At 44.2% G+C, this 20,730-nt stretch overlaps 1 protein-coding gene across 1 annotated transcript in view; it reads left to right on the forward strand.

The window, feature by feature from the left end:
- GLIS1 (GLIS family zinc finger 1) overlaps nt 1–20,730 on the forward strand; it is a 239,582-nt gene that overhangs the window by 1,885 nt on the left and 216,967 nt on the right.

Here is a 20,730-nt window from a genome sequence, read left to right on the forward strand (position 1 = left end):
TGATGGAAAATTTTATGAATCTGTAGTCTCGCCTGAGTGAAGTCCTGACTTTAACAATGGCTGTTATGTACTTGATGCTTCAGAGGCATAGTCTTTGGTCAAAAGTTAGTTTGTAATACCCTTCCTGTACCCAATGAGGCTGGTGGGTATAAGGTGCAGGCTCCAGTATAATTAATGGGTCAAAGTCAGTGATGAGGCTGGATTCTCATGAACACGTTCTTCTCATCACAGTTAATGATTATTGAGCCATTATTTATAAGTTTCACACTGACAGATAATTAACCAGAAATTGGGGAAATTGTTGAGGCACTATATCTTTCCCCTCATCTACTTTTTTTCACTGGGAAAAAGCAAAGCTTTGGTTTTTCATTATTTCATTGTTTGGGACCTCTTGGTTCTATTTCTAGTTGATTCTTAAGGAAGACAAAAAGTTTGTTTTATGGCTCTTATAGGCATCATTACTTTAGCATCAATTGGCAACTTAGAAATGGTAGGGTGGCTTACTTTTAGGGATGAGAGCTCCTTTAGGGTAAAAAAATAAAACCTCTCTAATTCAAAGACTGGTAAAGTGAAATAAATATAAATACTTTCTGCTTTTTAATGAAAATACCTGACTTTGTAGGAGAGCACTATTTCTTGTCTGTTGTTTTAAATTCAGTCTCTTCTCCAAGAGATAGAGGTCATTTTTAAAGGATATAGAGGAAAACCCTTTAATGTATTATTGTTGGAATACACACATGAGGTTCCCTTTTACTAGGAAGAGAGGAGGGCTGTGCAGCAAGACATGAGTAATATTTGCAACCCCGAGCTCGCTCCCTCACTTGCCCCCCTCCTGTAGACAATCCTCCCTTAAATAGATACCCTCTTGCAACATTTTGTGTTTTTAAAAAAACAGCTGTCAACTGAAGATCTCAGTTCTCTGCAGACCTAATAAATTGCTCTCCCAAACATAGCCTTTGTTCCAAGCTCTGGTTAGAGACCTTTCATGTGGATGCATTCGTTGTGTACAACTTTCTGACGTCCAAAGTTGTGGTTAGAGACCTTTCATGTGTATGCATTAGTTGTGTACAATCTTCTGACGTCCATTCTCCTAAACCCCAATTATTTTTATCTGTATGCCCCCAATGTCTAAAATATGAGATCTTTAAATCAGGATTGTGTTTGGAAAGGGCAGAGATGGGTAAAAGAATGGGGGGAAGCACCTCTTTCTTTGTACCTTAAGATGGTTATACTGATTAAGCTTTTTTTTTTCTGATTAAGCTTTTTGTAAGAGGCTTCTGTTTTCTTCATAGCCTCCAGTGAGGATGGTGGGGTCAGATTTGTCATACCCATTTGAAAGATGAGGAAACTGAGGCCTGCTGGGTGGGGGTCTCTGTCCAGCCCCTAGGTTATGGACCTAGGCTTGAAGTGGCTTCCAACTTGGCTTCTGTCTTTCTAGGCAAATTTTTTCCCTGTAGTCAAGCTGCACAGTGGCCTGAGAGAAAATCAGAGCTGGGCAACCTTCTCAAAGAGGCCATAAAAGAAACCTTCTTGCTGCCCCCATTCCTACCCAGATACTCCCTAGACCTCATAACCCTTTGAATATTTGGTGTCTAGCTCCAAGTCTCAGGCTTACTGGAAACAGAAGACAAGAATACCAACTGAAAAATATTTATTGACCGTGCTGGAAATTGTAAGACCCTGCCACCTAGGATCTGTGGAACTGGGGGAAGTTATTTCCTTCTCTGAGCCTTAGTTTCCTCATTTGTAAATCTACCGTGAGACAGAAATACTGAGGAGAGTACTAGTGATCTATGGTGTCAAAGGGCCACCTCAGTGCCTGGTTATTTTGGAGACGGCTCTTGTGATGTGTTTAACCTTCTCAACCGCTGGTTTTTCATTTGCATGAGAGGTAATGATGCTTCCTTCCCAAGGGAAAATGAAACAGTTGTAAGAATATAAACTAAAAAGGAAGAAGGGTTCACATTTATTAATTCGTGTAGGGCACCGTTATGGTCAGCTGTATTTGAGACAAAGAGGGTGGGGCGAGAAGGGAGAAAGGTTTGTTGTTTTTTAATTGTTGACTTTCACGACTTTTAACTGGTGTCCTAGCCAGAGGAAGCTGAGAGGAGCCAAGCTTCAGGTCTTTTGTGGCCAGTGCTGCCCGGTGACGGGAGAGACGACACTATTGCTTGGTTTGGAATCAGGTTTCAGATGCTCTGCCTTCTTGTTTCCCGGACAGACCCTAAACTGAGGCGGGGCGTGAGCTCTCAAACCCAGCAGCTTATCCATAAATGTCAGGGTCCTCTGGATTTTCAGATCTGGAGTTAGGAGGCACTGGGGATGGTGCAACGTCATGGACTAACATTGTCATCATTTACAATAAGAATCACAATCTGTTTATGGCAGAATCCCGTTTATCCAGATTCCAAACAGCTGAAAAGGCCAAATTACCAGATGCTGCGCTTTTTCTTTCTTTTTATTAAACACCCAACACTCTGCTTGTGGAAGTTCTGACAAGGAAAGAAGGTAAACATCTGGACTTTATGGCGGTGGTCCGCTTTGTGGCGCTGCCTCGGCGAAGCTCGTTCTCTGCACGGTGCTCTACGGTTTTCAGCGTGTGTCCTGCACACGTTCTTTCATCAGCCTTCACGCCAGCTGAGCTCTGCCTTCCTCGTGGGCTGTTCCGAGGGGACAGATGTAAAAGCTCTTTGCAGTTTGTATCTGCAGGCAGATCCTGGCTCTTACTACTGTGATTCCCATTTTATAGATGAAGACATTAAGGTTCAAGGATGTGCTTAAGGCTACAGACAGTAAGTGGCAGTTTCTAAGGCTTCCCATTCCACAACTAGTGCCTTCTATGTGTGTGTGTTGGTGGCCGAGAGCTGGCGTTCATGACGGCTTCCCAAACGTTCCCAGAGAATTTAAACTATTTTTGCTGTTGGTATTTCTTCTGTCTCGAATCTTCGGAATTTGGTAACGAGTATCTGTGCCATCTTTAGAAAACTTCTTAGTTTACCAAATGATTCTGTTTGACCAGAATTGCTGCTCTCAGACCAAACCAGATAATGAGCTTACTATTTAATTCTCAGCAACTCACTGGACCCTTTTCACTGTGTGCTGAGACTGGACACATCCTAGCAAATAAAAAGGAGGCTGATGATCTTGACAAATGTGGACCCTGTTGTTTGTCAACAGCCATCATACTGTGGCTAAAAATTCCCAAAGTAGTCAATCTTATAACTGAAAGAAAAAGTATATGTATTTTTTCTTTAAAAATGAAAACAAAGAAGGAATGCAGTTGTAGGTTGTGTGCAGGCGCATTAAGGACTGGAGGTGGAGAGTAAGACATGACGGTTTTGGTTGGCATTACCTCGTAGAGTTTCTTCATTTGAATCAGAAGCCACTGTGATGTTCTGGGGAGGTTTTGGAGAGGCCAGCGCATCCATAATAGAAAGGTATGAGTTATTTTGAAAGCATTTACCCCCTCCGGCTCTAGTGGGCAATTTGCTTGCATTTCATCCATTTTAAAGTGCTGGTCCTGTGATCCGGAAATAATCAGATCCAAATTTCTTCAGTGCTTGAGGTTTCAAATAAGGGGGAGAAAAACCTGCTGGCCAAATGTCAGGCTCAGTGAGACAAAGAGAAACATGTATGTGTGTGGGTACACAAATAAGATAGGAACATGTTGCGTCTACAGTCATAAGAATTATGTATCCGACAAATCTTTTATAGACATGTAGCGGAAATACAATTCCCAAAGCTTCCCAAAGAATCTTGGGTGGTTAGAATTTCTCTTCCCTTTCTGCCTCCCAAGCTCTGTAGAAGCGACTGAGACCTGGAGTGCAAAATGGAAAGGGAACCAGTGCATGAGATCGTAACTTAGGCTTCCTTATTGCTGCCTCGTTTACATATAGTGCTCAGCTGGGCTGAGGTCTCAGGACTCTTAGCTGTGGAATTATATCGATAGGCTGTGTTGCGCCACCTCTGATTAAAAAACATGTTTCTTTATATACCATGGTTTTCCTTCACACATCTCCTCCTTCAGAAAAAAACCAAAACTCACCCCATCTTTAAGTTCTTCATCTCTCTGCGTTACAGTTGCGTGAGAAGCTAAGTGAGCCAGCACACTTATTTTTACAGTGCGTTAAAATCCCATTACAGGCATAAGTGCACAATGAATCATTTAAAAAAATATATTCTTATGTTCTTTGTTCTGAATGTTGCATAATTATCATCATTTTCTTCGGTTTTATTTTGTGGAGTTTGGCAACCATCCTAGAAAAGGGGAGAAACTAAAGTTTGGAATGGGGTTTTCCATCCTTTTTTGGATAGGAATAGGAAAAAAAACCAAACAAATAAATACCAACTTTATTTGTAAATGGACCAGTCACTAACTGGGACTTTTGCGTAGGGAAGATAATTTCCCTTCTTTCAATTTTCCTAGAAAATAATTCTCTGTTTTGAGGCTGATACAGTAGTACTTCAACAACTTCACCTTATATCCATGATTATATTCAAAGTTAAATTAGAATGTGTGGTTTGCTAATTTTTTTCCCAATACAGATTTTAGTTGTAGTTAATTTGGACCTGAAGACTTTTGTGTTGTTTCTTCTGGTAGGGGGTAGTTTATTTCTGTGTTTAAAGAAACAAAGACATTAAGTTCAAGGGGGAGAAGAAATGAAACAAATTCTGCCCTGGGCTTTGAAAAATTCAACGGCAACATGCAGAAAGCCCAGCTGTGATACCAGGGCCAGGAAAAAAGAGCAAACTCCTGAAATATTTGTGCTGCTCGCCTTCCCTGTGCTAATGAGTCTAGCAGTTTAAAAATGGACTTCTTGTTTATCAACAGCCACTGCCCGACTTAATAGTTTACAATGAAAAAAAAAAAATTGTTTTCAGCATTAGAAGCAAAGTCCGGGACTGATAGCTGAGTTACTGAGTTAAGGGAAGCAGAAAAGAAGGGGGAGGGAGGTAAGTTTTGTGGCTGCTTTGGTGTCCTAAAGCCTTATAAGAAACTGAAAGAAAACAGAGACCTGGGGTGGGATGGGGTGGAAAAAATGCAACCCTGACCCAGTGGTCTTTTAGTTTCAAGTCCCTTGAAGCATCTGTTTTCTTCTTTTCTCCGTCGTCCCCTTAACTCTAAAGGGTTATTCCTTCAGAAGGTTTCCGGTGGGTCGAGGCGGATTGTGTTAGCATTACGAGCTGTGTTTTTAAAGTCAGCATTTGAGTCAGACGCACTGAGAGGAGCCTTCAGTCCGTTCACTGAATAATGCATTTCCTGTATGGCCTGAATTTTTTTGGTGGTTATGGTTGGCCCTGTCTGGAGCAAACACATGCACCATTGTACAGACTCAATGCATGTGGGCCCAGCCCTTGGCTCTGAGCCTTGGTTTCCCCATCTGTGAAATGGGAAGCACTTGGTTGGGATGACCTATAGTCCCTTCCTGCTCCGTTGCTCCAGGATTCCACATGAACTTGGCTGGGGCAGTTGGGAAGGATATAGGGTACAGAAAAAGGTCTGGTTCTCGACTTGACCTCTTGGAACTCTTGATTCCTGAAGCTGACTACAGAAGGAACCGGAAGAGGAAGAGATGTCAACTAAACTTTATTGAGCACCTATTCTGTGCCAGGTCTAGCAGTTTGTAGCTGTCATTGCATTTAGTAGAGCCCAATAACCCTGTGAGAAAAGGAGGCATTATTCTGAATTTACAGATCAGGGAAATGAAGCTTGGAAAAGTTGAGCAATTTGTCTAAACAATGAGCTCCATATTTAATTTGCAGTGACTCACTGTACAGAAAGTAGATAGTAGAGCTTGGGATTTGAATCCAGCTCTATCTGACAGCAAAGCCAGTGCTTTCCCCCTAAAGCAGGGGTCCTCAACCTCTGGGATCTAACACCTGATAATCTGAGGTGGAGTTGATGTAATAATAATAGAAATAATGTGCACAATAATGTAATGTGCTTGAATCGTTGCCAAACCACACGCACTTCTCCTGGTCCATGGAAAAATCATCTTCTACAGGTCCCTGATGCCAAAATGGTTGGGGACTGCTACTCTAGAGCACAGAGCTCTCAACTACAGCTTTTAAAACCCATGCAGCGGCTAAGAGTCACGGTGGCTCTCGCATGTGTCTCCGAACCCTGGGGGACAGTAGTGGAAGGCCACAGTCAGGACCAGACAACCAGTCCCTCGGGCAGACTGCGGTGTCAGCTCACAGGCTGAGGTGTGAATTTAAGGGGAGACTCTGCCTTCACTGGGGCTCTCCCCACTACTCTCTGCTGCAGAAATGGGGGAAGGACAGTGGTTCCCAGTTGTGACATGGGGGGTCCTCAGGCAAGGAGCCTGAGACTGGAGGGCCCCTGGAAGCAGACCCCTCTGAGAAGCAGCGTACACACACCCCACTGGTTACTGCAGGTTCACGTCCCCATTTGAGCCTGTCATACAGTGGGAGCTCTGTTGCCCGAGCCCTGGCTGTGATCTCCCTTCTGCTGGTAATGAAGACTTCTGTTTGAAGAGAATTCCTCATGATCCCACTACACTTGGGGTGTAGAATGCATGCTTCACTGGGCATGATGGCTGGAGATCTATTAACTAATTATTTCTTATTAAACGCCTGGTGGGATGAAGAAAGGCTTGTGGGGGAGAGCAGGCCAGGGATCAGAGTGAAGTAGAGTTTGTGGGAAATGGGTCTTTTGTGTCAAATGATGAATGAGTCAAATGCCCCTCTCTGGAAGGAAGAGGTCCCACTGCTGGCTTGGGTCTGTGGCGTTGCACGGGGGTGTGTGTGTGTTTGTGAGAATGTATGTGAACGTGGACATTCTCAAGGGGTCATATTTTTTCTGAAGTGGAAATTGTAGGAGGCTTTAGGCTTGCCCAAAGCTCCTTTGCCTTTAGATGTTGACCCTGGGTCTGAAAGCGAGAGCCGGAAGAGGTGTCAAGGATGGCCTGGTTGCCTTGTGGCCCAGCCTCTTCCTATTTATGTCTTTTTTAGCAACTGGATTACTTTTTTAGATGTTGTTGCTTTTGTTTTTAAGTAATAGGTTTGATGGCAAAGCTTTAGCAAGAAACCAGGGAGTATTATAAACTCGGCTTTAAAAACACAGATCCCATTTGCTGTTTTAAGCTCTCCGGAGGGCTGGAGATTGGGTTTATTTTGGAACGTTGTTGGACTATATGAATTACTTCTCTGAGGCTTGGGTATTTAATACCTAATAGAAGTTTGTATAAGAGTTGATGATGTATTTTGCCGACTTTCCAACCCTGTAAATAAATTACACGTGCCGGCAGAGGCTGCCAGGATCCACTGTGTCAATTGAAGCTTAATTTTTATCCCAAACCACTTAATACTTTTGTCCTAGTGAGTAGAGAAAGTTCCCGGGGTTTTGCCCAGCAGCGGGCCCGTTCCAAGACATAGACCGCTTCACCAGCCTGTGAGTAGGGCTCTGTGGATTCACCGATCTTGACACAGTTTGCAGTGGTTAAGTAGCTTCAACCATCTCAAGTCCAACCCTCCAGGCAGAGAATGATAATATAATTTTAAGTGTATCGTAAAAATGAAACCCAATCGCTTCCACTCCCCAAACCTGTCTCGCTCCCCTTCTCTCTGGAGAAAACGGCCGTAATTGTGTGTTTAATCTCAAGACCGCCCGTGCATTTTATCTTATTTGAGTGCAAAGCCCAGGTAATAACGTTGGCATTTCCAACGCGAAACAAAATAGGGTTTCTAATTTGGAGACACTATTAAATATTTCATGCTTCAACCAAACTCAATTCTTTTTTCCTATAATAAGTTTAAATATTAATTCTCTGGAATGTCAGATGCCTAAAGCTAGGCATTTAGTGATCTACAGTTTCAAGTATCTCGAAGAAGGTTTATGAAACAGGATATTTCACTGGGAGGGATGAGTAGTGTGTTTCAGAGATATCTGAATTCAAGGCAGCGTCTTCTGATTTACTTTTTAAAGGGAAAAGGTCATAAAATAAGTTGCTTTATGTGCTGAAGGATTAAGTGGCTTAGGCTGAAATAACAGCAGAGACTTTACTGTTTTTCCCCTGTTATATTTTAGCAATGCTTTTTGGGGGGAGGGGGTGGGTCATTTTCCCGCCTGCTTGTCTCCGCCCCCTCCCAACCAGATGGCTTTAATTCTAACCAAATCCCACGCTGAGGCCAAATGATTGATCAAACAGTCATTTGTACTTACGTAGCTCTCTTTGTGAGAATGTCTCTGCATTGGAGCTTTGGCTGGGCTCGGCTCATCTTTGGGACTGCAGATGGTTGATTTCCAGCCTGGAGAGGTGGAGGTATAGGCATGGGTGGAGGGCAAAATTCCCAGACCTTCAATCCCTAAAGAGTTCCTTGCTTTAAGTCTTCTTGTTACTTCCCACCCCTGACAGCAGGGTATCCCAAGTTTTCTAAACATAAGGACAAAAATCTATCCTCTGTGATAGCTGTTATATTTTTTATCTACTGATGGAGAAGATACCTGGAGGTTACTAGTTTTAAGGGCTATTTTAAAGAGATTTGTATTTTATCAATCACTCACATATCTGTAGTGATATCGGTTTGTTCTAGAGATAGTCTTTGGCACATGCTTTCAAGCTCTCCCCTGAAATTATATCTTGGCTTGTAGATTAGCAGCTAGTTGACTGAGGGAAAAATCTGAGCACCTTGGTCTGGCGTTCAAAGCCTTCTGGCCAATCCAGTTCCATCTCTTCCTTTTTTTTTTTTTTTAAAGGAAATGAATTTATTTATTTTAAAATTAATTAATTTGGCTGCATTGGGTCTTCGTTGCTTCATTGCATCAGTGGAGTCTTTTGTTGTGGCTCACAGACTCTCTAGCTGTGGTCCGGGAGCTCAGCAGTTATAATTCTCATGCTTAGTTGCTCTGAGGCATGTGGGACCTTAGGTCCCCCACCAGGGATTGAACTTGCATCCCCTGCATTGGAAGGCAAATTCTTAACCACCAGACCACCAGGAAAGTTTACCTTCTCTTCCTAATGTCTTATTTGCTTGTCCTTCAGCGGTATCAAACTTTTCCATATGCAGCTTCGAACCTGGAATTTTCTCTTTATGTGTCCTTCTGTCCTTACACACTGTGAGCTTATTTTTATTCATTTGCGTGCCTCTTTAAATCATTTTTAGAACATAAAATAGTTAATGTTCAAATATCTATCTTTGTAGCCTTATATCTAGTACTTTGTCTCGCAAAATATGTATCTGAGAAGGATATAGGGTGCTGGTTGGGGCTGTAATGTGGAAACAGACCACTAGGTTTGAATTCTGGTTCTAGGTACCAACTTGGGGATCTTGGGCAAGTTATTAAGCTCTTTGGGCCTCAATATTCTTATCTGTAAAACAGGAATAGTAGTTGTAATGATCTCAAAAGATTTTTATGTGGATGAAATGAGTTAATACTTATATAAGTGCTTAAATACAGAGACTGGCACATGGTCAGATGCTCAATTAATGTTGGAATTATTATTGTTATTGCTGTTATGCAAACGTTTGATAAACAAAATCTCCTGGAAGGGCCTTCCTTCCCTTCCTTTTCACCGGTCTGACTCCTACTTAATCTTAAGATCCAGCTCAGATGCCACCTCTTTCTGGAAGCCTTTCTGTTCTCCCACAGCCTGGTGATGCTAGGCCTCTGGCACCCACAACCCTTATCCTTCCTTCATCTGTAGCACAGGACATGTCCTGTGGCAATTTTCCATTTACTTAATGTGTCCTTGAGGACAGGGCAGAGTCTCATTATTCCTGCACCCCTGTGCCTAGCACAGGGCCCAGATCAAACTGGGTATCAAGGAAGTTTGGGAATGGAGTCCAGTCCAGTCTCTGCCCTCAAGGAGCTTGTCACCGTGAAAGGAGAAGTTTGATGTCTGTTTTTCTGACAAGATTGAATATATAGTAAGCGTTCAGCACATGCAAGACTCCAGTAGGTGTGCAAGGAGTTCTCACATACAGAAACAGCCCTGTTTTCTTTCCACACTGTCTTGGGGCTTTTCACCGTGAGGTCTGCCCCTCTCATCTGGGTCACATTCGTTGGGCAAGTCATCTCCTCTGTCTGGGCCCGCCTTTCTTCTTGTTTCTGGGAGGAGTTGGCTCCCATAATCACAGACCCTTCTAGGCTGTGGCCAGGCGGAGTGGTGTCAGGTGGAGGAGCAAGGGCCAAATGCTGTCCTGGAGTGACTGGCCTGGATTGTAGGCACTCTCTGCCACACACCTGCCCTCCCTTCTAGGCAGAGTCTCAGGTGCTTTCAAGAGTGTCTCATCCTGTGGTTTAAAGAGCAGTTATTGGTGGTTGCAACACATCTGACCCAGATTTCTCTAAGATGAAGAAGAACCTTGGAAATAAGAACCAGGAGCCAGCTCTCAGTTACCCTGCTGGGGTGGAGATGGCTGCATATACCCTGATCCCCACTCCAGGACAGGCTTAGACGGACCCCAGGGGTTGTGTTGGCTTTCTGGCTCTTCTCTGGGTGCTGTCGTGGTTTGAGCTTGTAAACTGTAGAGCTCTGCCCAAATCGTTATTCATTTCATCCCCCTATGAACAGATAGGAAGACTAAGGTTCAGAGAGGTCATATGACTTGCGCAAAGGTGGTCACATGGGTTTTGGAGTCAGAACTGAGTTCAGACCCCAACTATGCCATTTGCTGGATCTTGGGCAAGTTCACTGGACTCTGAACCTCCATTTTCTTCATTTGTAAAATGGAGGTAAAGTCTGTCTCATAGAGTTGATGAGGGGATTAAGGTGAGGATTAAGTGAGGAGTCTCTAGAGCGCCTGGCTCAGGGGCAGGCACATAGTAGGTATGTGACAAAGGTGAGCTGTCACTACTGCTTTTACTGAGTGGCCGAGCTGGGTCTAGGTCCCCAAGCCTGAATTGGTCTGATGGTGATTCTCCTCTATGTCGCAGTACCCCACCCCTTTTTTTGGTGTTTCGTTCTTTTTTTTTTTTTTTAATATTTTATTCATCTACTTATTTTACTGTGCTGGGTCTTAGTTGCAGGATCTAGTTCTCTGACCAGGGATTGAAACCAGGCCCCCTGCATTGGGAGCTCAGAGTCTTAGCCTAGCCACTAGACTGCCAGTAAGTCCTGATTTTGTTCTTTCTTTTTATTTATTTATTTGGAAAAATTAAAGAACAAGGACTTCAGGGTTTCAGAGACTGAGGTCCTCATCTCAGTGCTGGAGGACACAGATCTGACTTGCTGGCATCTTGACTTCACTTAGGGTTGGAGGAAGGTTAGGAACTGTCCACCTCCCTTGCCCAGGTGGGCGTGGGCTGCATCAGCACAATTATCTGACAAGTCCCAGTCCTGGGGTCAGTCCAGGACATTCATTCAAGCTGCAGTGACTCTGGTGTCTGGCAGGAGTGTTTCTGGGTTGGGTCAGGAGGTACAGACTTCCCTCCTCCTGTCCCTGGTTAGTTGGGTTGGGAGTTGCCTTCAAACTCTAATATCCAGCTGAATTCCCTTGCTTCTGCCTCCTACACTTAAGAAGGTGCTCCTTTTCTCCTCCCACATCCCCACACCAGTGGGGCTCTTCAGCCCTGAGGAGGCTTCAATTTGTTGGGCCCTGCTTGAGCAGATATTCTGCGAAGCCACTTACTCCTTGTGAGGTATCATCACCCCCATTTTACAGATGAGAAAAACTAAGGCTGAATGACCTGCCCAAAATTCTAGGGTTGTTGGGTGGTAGCTGCAGGCCTGACTCCAAGACCTTGACCTTTCTCACACCTTGCCTCCTCTCTGGACCTTCCCCCAGGTCCTCTAAACTCGAATGCCTTGGGTCCAATCTTCCCCATTCATCACGGTTGAGAAACTACCTCTCCTCCAGCCAGAATTAGTTTCTATCCTTCATCTTCTGCTGCCCTTTGTCACTTTTCTCCCATTGAATAGTCAGCTTTTATGGATGCTTCCTCCCCAATGAGACTGTGAGCTCTGTGAAGCAGGGTCTGTAATAACTGCATCTCCAACTTGCAGGAGGAGTGTGGACCAGAGAAGAGAATGAATGCAGGTCCCCAGAGGAATTAATCTGTCCTTCTGCAGTCAACATGTGGCTTCCTGGGCAATTCCCCAAGCAGATTTTCAGGACAGCAACCCAGAGTGGCTCTGTGTGTCTGAGCCTTGGACAGTGAGCTCTGCCTGGCCAATTATCAGGAGCACAGGGGATGAAGTATTGGCTTCATCCAGGTGGCTTGGTGGCAAAGAATCTGCCTGCCAGTGCAGGAGATGGAGGATACTCGGGTTTGATCCCTGGGTTGGGAAGATCCCCTGGAGGAGGGCATGGCAACTCACTCCAGCATTCTTGCTTGGAGAATCCCATGGACAGAGGACCCTGGCGGGCTACAGTCCATGGGGTCACAAGGAGTCAGTTACAACTGAGCGACTGAGCACCCACACACGTGAGAAAGTATCCTGAAAACAGATGGGCTGTATCTGGGTTTGGTTGTTGCTTTGTCTCTTCCTTAGTATATTGAATGGCTACTATGTCCCAGGTGTTGAGTTGGGCCCTGGGACACCATCATGATTAACACAGAGAGCCCTTACCTGCAATGAGCTCAAAGTCAGCAGGGCAAGACGACAGTGTGTGCAGGTTCCCTCCCAGCCTGGCCAGGTCTCCAGTCCTCATCTGTGTGACTTCACCACGTCATTACCTGGCTCACTGTCCTCAGCAGACTTGTGAGCTCCAGACAGTCTGAGACCTGCGGCCTCAGATGATCTCACAGAACCTTGGTTTGCCAGCTTGTAAGATGGAAATATTTGCCTTGCAAGGCTAGTGTGAGAATCTGAGGACATGCAGGAACACGGGTGTGCAGAGCAGCCTTCTGCAGGACACTGGCGGTGGAGCCACACGGGTTACCCAGTCCTGGGGTTGGGGATGCCTTTGTCAGCTCTTTTCCTGCACCTGTTGCTAGTCCCTGCTTGCATAAGCTTTTGTCTTGGAGGGAATACCCTCTCTTCTTCTCTTTGGCGATAAAAAAGGCCAGAGTTTACCTTTTGCAGCCCCTTCAGAGTCTCTCCTCTCCCAGACCCACACCCTTCCCTTCTCACTCATCCCAGTCTTTTATTCTCTCCATGACTCTGGCTGCTTTGTACCCAGAATACAGCAGAGCTGTTGGCCAGGGAGCTATGGAGACGAGTAGGTTCCCATTGTGTGATATCAGCCAGGTAGGTGCAGGCTTGGGGGCAGTTGGGGACCTTCCTTCTCTTCCCCCTCATTTCTAGTATTCTGCCATGACCATCTTTTGAGTGCTACAAGATGTTGGGTCATCTCTCTTTTTTAAAATGGATCATCTCTGTAAACTTATAATTATCCAGTGATATAAGCATTCTTATGGAGGAATTTATGGCTATTTAAGTTAATTTACAATTAAATAAATGAGACTACTGGCAACATTTCAGTGCTCAGAGGCTTTCACTTCCCATGTGGCTAGTGGCTCCATGTGTGTGTGCTCCATGCTTAGTCGTGTCTGACTCCTTGTGACTCCGTGGACTGTAGCCTACCAGACTCCTCTGTCCATGGACTTCTCCAGGCAAGAATACTAGAGTGGGTTACCATGCCCTCCTCCAGGGAATCTTCCCCACCCAGGAATCACACCCGCGTCTCTTGTGTCTCCTGAATTGGCAGGCAGGTTCTTTACTGCTTTTGCTACCTGGGAAGCCCAGTGGCTACCATATTGGACAGCAAATATAGAACATTTCCGTCACCAGAGAAAGTTTGGTTGGACAATGCTAATCTAGAGTATCACTCTTTAATTTATCCATTTGTTCAGCAAACATTTCCTAGAACCCTATCATATGCTAGGCTCTCTGTTAGACTCTGGAGAAGTGGGTATAACCCAAGCTCGGCATCAGCTTTCAGAGCATCCAGTCAAGAGGACAGGCAGATGAACATAACAGCTTGGAGGTGGGACCAGCATGTTGGTTACCAGTCCTGGCTCCTACTGCGGATGCAGACGTGAGTCCTAGGGTCTGCTGGCTCCCAGAGAGCTAGCACTGACAAAAGAGAGATCAGAGCAGCCTTCCTGGAAAAGTAGCATTTGAATGGCCCGGCTGTAGCGGGTGTGTTCTGCTGATTCCCCAGGAAGCAGTCCAGAGAGGGCAGATGGTTCATGCAAGTACACCTCTGAAGCTGGAATCATGCACATGGCCCCCTGATGACACCTTGCATAGATGTTTAGATAGGAATCACTCCTGTTGTTGTTGTTCAGTCGCCCAGTCTGGTCCGACTCTTTTCAACCCCATGGATTGCAGCACCCCAGGCCTTTCTGTCTCTCACCGTCTCCTGAAGTTGGCCCAATTTCATGTCCATTGCATCGGTGATGCCATCCAGCCATCTCATCCTCTGATGGCTGGTCCCTTCTGCTTCTGTCCTCGATCTTTCCCAGCATCAGGGACTTTTTCAATGAGTCAGCTGTTTGCAACAGATGACCAAAATACTGGTTTCAGCTTCAGCATCAGTCCTCCCAGTGAGTGTTCAGGATTGATTTCCCTTAAGATTGACTGGTTTGATCTCCTTGCTGTCCAAGGGACTCTCAGGAGTCTTCTCCAGCACCACAGTTCTACAGCATCAATTCCTTGGCATTCTGCCTTTTTTTTTTTACAGTCCAGCTCTCATTGACTTCCAACCAGTTACTTGATCTTACTCCTCATCCTTCTCTGGGAAGTGGCTGAAGTGGTAAAGATACAGATATAGCTTTAAAGATACCTTTTAAAGGTAATTTAATAATTTTTATTTTTCTCACTTATGTCAGAAGTATATATTTATTGTAGAAAATTTGGAAATTATAAGATGCATGCATATATGCTCAGTCACTCAATTGGATCTGACTCTTTGTGATTCCATGGACTGTAGCTTGCCAGGCTCCTCTGTCCTTGGGATTTCCCAGTAAGAATACTGGAGTGGGTTGCTGTTGCCTACACCAGGGAATCTTCCCCCCTCCAGGGATTGAACCCCAGTCTCCTGTGTCTCCTGCATTGGCAGGTAGATTCTTTACCACTAGACTGCCATAAAAAACATTATTTCATTTTTTAAAGATTTTTTTTTTACATGGACCATTTAAAAATCTTTATTGAATTTGGTAGACTATTGCTTCCCTTTTATGTTTTGGTTTTTTTTTTTTTTTTTTTTTGGCTGGGAGGCATGTAGGATCTTAGCTTCCGGACCGGGGATCAAGCCTGCACCCCTGCATTGGAAGCGTGAAGTCTTAACCACTGGACTTCCAGGGAGGTCCCTAAAAACATTTAAAGATGAAAATAATCTCACCCCGAGCAGTGATCACCATTTATGTTTTAGTATATTTCTTTTCAGTTTTTTTTTCTATACTTATCTCTATATTAATATTTTTATTATCATTGGTATCATTCTGAATATAAAGTCTTAGGTACTTATTTTTAAACTTAACATTCTATTAGTAACATAATAAAACTTTCCCGTGCTGTTAAAATTCTTTGTAAACATTCAAAAATGTATTCCATTTTATTACAGTTTTTAAATTATTTTGAGTTGGCACAACATGAAAATAGTTCAAAACTCAGAAGACCCAAAAAGGTTTCTTAGGAAAAGCCTTCCTTTTCTCCCCCCACCCCCAGTTCCCTTTGCTGGAAACAATTAGTAATACCCCCTACCCGCCGCCCGCCCCCCCCCGCCCCCCCCCCCGCCCCCCCGCCCCCCCCCGCCCCCCCCCCGCCCCCCCCGCCCCCCCCCCCCCCCGCCCCTGCCAATTTTGTTTAGCCTCTCAGAGATAGATGATGTGGGTACAAAAAAATACATATATATGTGTGTATATATATATATATATATATATATATATATATTACTTGCATGTGCGTGATGCTTAGAATTTTTCACCTTTTCCCTTAGTATAGATAATGCTGCAGTTACTATTTTTATGCATTAATCTTCATTTGCATCTCTGATTGTTTTCTTAGGATAGATTCCCAAATTGAAAATGACTGGGTCAAAGGCTAGTAATATTTGACCCGCATATTACCAAATAGCTCTTTTGAAGGGGCATGAATTTTCGCAACTGCATGCAGTGTCTTAGAGAAGTCACTTCCCTTTATCTTCACCATTGTTTTGGAAGTAATTTCCAAATTGGAAGGTGGAAGTAACATCTGGTTATAGTTTCATTTACATTTATTTGATTGTTGGTGTAGTGGAATATATACTGTGTATTGATTTACAGTCAGTAGCTCCTCTTTTGCAAGTTGTTGCAACCATGTTGGGGTCTAAATATTTTATTTGTAAAATTAAAAACCTTACATATTTTAAAGTGCTCAATAAATTAGCTCAATAAGTTAATATTTTCTTCATATTTGTTGCTAATATTTTTATGAGTTTGTTGTTTAGGCAAGTTTTTTTATGATGATTTCGAAACAAAAATCTAAAAATTTTATATAGTCTTAATTCCAAGATTTTCCTTTATTTCCTTCATTGCTTTTCTTCTTATTATTTTGGGGAACTTGTTTTATTGATATTCTGAAAATGAATTATTTTCAGCAAAATAATACTAACATAGTTTTTAAACCATCTTATACTCTCAGACTCCACAGGGAGTCAGTCCCTTGCCTTCCTCATTGCATTGCTGAAAGGCAGCTGCCTTCCTCCAGAGCTGCGGGAATGGCCACCTCCAGGGGGCACCACTCACCCCCATCTTACGTGTACAGTGCTCCCTGAACTTGCACCACAGGGACCCTGACTTTAACTTACTTAGTTTTCATTTTCTAGTATTTTCTTCCATTTGTCTCGGTTGCAAAAATAAAAACAATAGTAGCTAAACATGGTGCTTATTACCATGGTCCAGTGATGCTCTGAGTGCATTACAAGCATTATTCCTTTAATTCTCCCAACAACCGTGTGAAGGAGTTACTTTTGTTACCTGACTTGCAGATGAAGAAACAGATCCAGTGGTGGGAGTGATTTGTTCAGGGTTACATAACAGTGAGAGGTGAAGCCTTAACTGGTATGCTCTATTTAGCCTTTAAGTGAGACTTAGGCTGCTATTTCTTTCCTTTTTTTTTTTTTTTTTTTTACTGATAATGATATTCCCACTAAATTCAGACTCCTCTGAGACTTTGGCTCAAATTAGAGGCTCACCAACTTCAGTCTTTTTTTCCCTAGTTTTTCTTTTGTATTGGGGGTAGCCAATTAACAATGTTGTGATAGTTTCAGATGAACAGTGAAAGGACTCAGCCAGACATACAAAACTATCCATTCTCCCTTGAACTCCCCTCCCATCCAAGCTGCCACACATCATTGAGCAGAGTTCCATGTACTCTATAAAGGTCCTTGGTCTATCCATTTTAAACATAGCACTGTGTACATGTCCAACCCAAAACTCCCCAACTATCCCTTATAGTATCCCTCCCCTTCCCCATCAACCATAAATTTGTTCTCCAAGTCTGTGAGTTTCTTTCTGTTTTGTAAGTAAGTTCATTTGTACCATTTCTTTTTAGATTCCACATATAAAGGATGTTATACGGTATTTCTCCTTCTCAGTCTGACTTAGTTCATTCAGTATGACAATCTCTAGGTCCACCCGTGTTGCTGCAAGTGACATTATTTCATTCTTGTTAATGACGGAGTAATGTTCCATTGTATATATGTATCACATCTTCTTTATTCATTCCTCTGTCAATGGACATTTAGGTTGGTTCTGTATGATGTGAGAGCTGGACGTAAAGAAGGCTGAGTGCTGAAGAACTGATTCTTTCAAATTGTGGTGCTGGAGAAGACTCTTGAGAGCCCCTTGGACTGCAAGGAGATCAAACCAGTCTATCCTAAAGGAGATTATACCTGAATATTCATTGGAAGGGCTCGTGCTGAAACTGAAGCTCCAATACTTCGGCTACCTGGTGTGAAGAGCTGATTCACTGGAAAAGACCCTGATGCTGGGAAAGCTTGAGGGCAATAGGAGAAGAGGGAAGCAGAGGCTGAGATAGTTAGACAGCATCACCTATTCAATGGACATGAGTTTGAGCAAACTCCAGGAGATCATGAAGGATGGAGGAAACTGGTATGCTGCAATCCATAGGGTCAAAGAGCCATACATGGCTTAGCAACTGAACAACAACAAACAACAACATGTCTTAGCTGTTGTAACAGTGCTTCAATGAACACTGGGGTGCATGTATCTTTTTGGATCATGTTTTTCCAGGAGTGGGATTGCAGGGTCATAAGGTAGCTCTATTTTTAGTTTCTTAAAGAACTTTCATGCTGTTCTACAATTTACATTCCCACCGTCAGTGTGGGAGGGTTCCCTTCTCTCCACACTTACTCCAGCCTTTATTGTTTGTGGATTTTTGATGGTAGCCTAGGCTGATGTTTTTGGATCAGCTGTACTCACCGTCTGCTGGCTTCTTGTGTGGTAGCTGAGGACTTAGTTCTCTTGAATCACCCCTTCCACCCTGTTCTCATCTTTCCCACTCTGGTTGCAGCAGGTCTGGTTGCAGTGGGGCAGCCCGTGCATAGGTGGGACTGTGGGGAGCTGGAGACCACTGTGGGGATTTTGCTCCCTTGGTTTTGGCTGAACCCCAAGATAGTAAGTACTGATAATACTGCTGTCTAGAGTGGTATTATCAATGCCTACTTCTACCTTCTGGAGCAAGACTTCAGGTACCTAAACTTAACTCTGGTTTGGAGATTCTTCCCTGGCACCCACTTTGAGGCTGTCAAAGGGTTGAGATGTGAGAGAGCATATTTCCTTGAAGAAGTGGGCAGGGAGGGGGTTAGTTTCTCCATATACAACTCAGGTAAGAAGGGCTCTGAGAGGCCCACTTAGAGGACCAGTGTGCTTCTCCATGCCCGAAAGTGTTGGAGATGAAATCTGTGGTTGGAGGCCCTGCCTAGTAGCAGAATGAAGGGGAGGCTGCACTGTTCTTGTGATGGGCAGAGGGCTGTGTTCCAGGGGTCCTTTTCAGACTGACCCACCCTGCCCGAGAGGGCTTCTTGCCAGGCAGAGATGAGACTGGCGGTGTTCCATGGGGACAGTGGAGTGCTCTCCCACTAACCCATAGAAGTGGGCGCTGAACACCTATGTCCAGAGAGCTCTTTGGGTACTCGGCAATCGAGCCCCTTCCTGCCATTTCAGTAGACAGAGGAAGGCTACCTTACTACCCTTCTACCTTGCTCAGGGCCCCCAGCCGAGACAGGCCCAAGCAAGACGAGGGGAGGAGCTTGGCTGTAAATGAAGAAGTTCAGGGTTTAGATTATTAATCTGGACGGGACATCTTAATTACTAAGCTGAGACTGTTCTCGGGACTAAAAGTGTCTGGAAAATGTTTTATGATCTAAGAATGATCCAAAGAGTTAAGGGAACTTCTAGAGACTTCACAGGAGTGGGGAGTGGGGGTGAGGAACAAACAGGTCTGCAGATTGTTTTTGTTTTTTCTAAATTTTTTTTTTTGGTGTAGACTATTTTTAGAGTCTTTATTGAATTTGTTGCAATATTGTTTCTGTGTTATGGTTTGTTTTTCTGGCTGTGAGGCATGTAGGATCTTAGCTCCCTGACCAGGGATCAAACCTGTACCCCCTGCATTGGAAGATGAGGTCTTAGATGCTGGACCACCAGGGAGGTCCCCTGCTGATTGGGTTTTAAAAGAGCCAGAGGGGATGGGGTGTCATGAAGGTAGTATTGTTTCTGTAGTGCCATCTGATGTCCACTTTTTTATGCACTGTGGAAACTTTTTCTTTGTGGTATAACGTTTTGTTTTCCTGGGGTTAAATAGGGAAATCTTTTTTTAAATGGTTTTAAAAGTTTGCTTAGTTTTGTATTCGTCTATCTATTGTCATTTTCTCCTAAATGTTCCATCAGTTTTGTCAGACGTCTGTCAGTCATACTTTCCTAAGTGTTCAAATGCTTGAGGTTATCTTAGTGCCATTTCTGCTGCACCTGAAAGAAGCAGGGAGCATTTCTCTTGTAACAGCTGACCTCCTGTGAGTCTCACTGATGCTGTGCCGCTGCTAAGTCACTTCAGTCGTGTCTGACTCTGAGCGGCCCCATAGACCACGCTCCGCCGTCCCTGGGATTCTCCAGGCAAGAACACTGGAGTGGGGTGCCATTTCCTTCTCCAATGCATGAAAGTGAAAAGTGAAAGAGAAGTCTCTCAATTGTGTCTGACTCTTTGGGACCCCATGGACTGCAGCCCACCAGGCTCCTCCGTCCATGGGATTTTCCAGGCAAGAGTACTGGAGTGGGTTGCCATTGCCTTCTTTGCACTGATGCTGTAGGAATCTGTAGTTCCTGCCCCCCACACTATCACATTCTTTAGCTGATTTAAGCAGAAAAGAGATTTTATTAAAAGGATGCTGGGTGACTCTCAGAATTTCTAGTTATGGTTTGGAAGCTACATAGCCAAGAATGTGGTAGTTGCTCAGTCGTGTCCCACTCTTTCGGACCCTGTGGACCGTAGCCCGCCAGGCTCCTCTGTCCGTGGAATTCTCTAGGCAAGAATACTAGAGTGAGTTGCTCTTTCCTCTTCCAGGGAATCTTTCCAACCCAGGGAATGAACCTGGGTCTTCTGCATTGCAGGCAGATTCTTTATCATCTGATGAGCCAGAACTTTACCCCAGATTCTGCCACAGAGCTTGCAGTGAAAACAGTGGATGCCAGACTTTGGCAGCTGAGCCACTGTCCTTGGTCACTGGCTCTCACTGAAGCCCTGTTTTTGCCAGTGCAGGGAGTTTTGAGCTGTCCTTCTAGGTGGATATTTCGGATGGACAGAGCCTCGGCCATGTGCC

The sequence above is a fragment of the Odocoileus virginianus genome, chromosome 5, assembly GCF_023699985.2.
Source record: "Odocoileus virginianus isolate 20LAN1187 ecotype Illinois chromosome 5, Ovbor_1.2, whole genome shotgun sequence".
Lineage (NCBI taxonomy): Eukaryota > Metazoa > Chordata > Mammalia > Artiodactyla > Cervidae > Odocoileus > Odocoileus virginianus.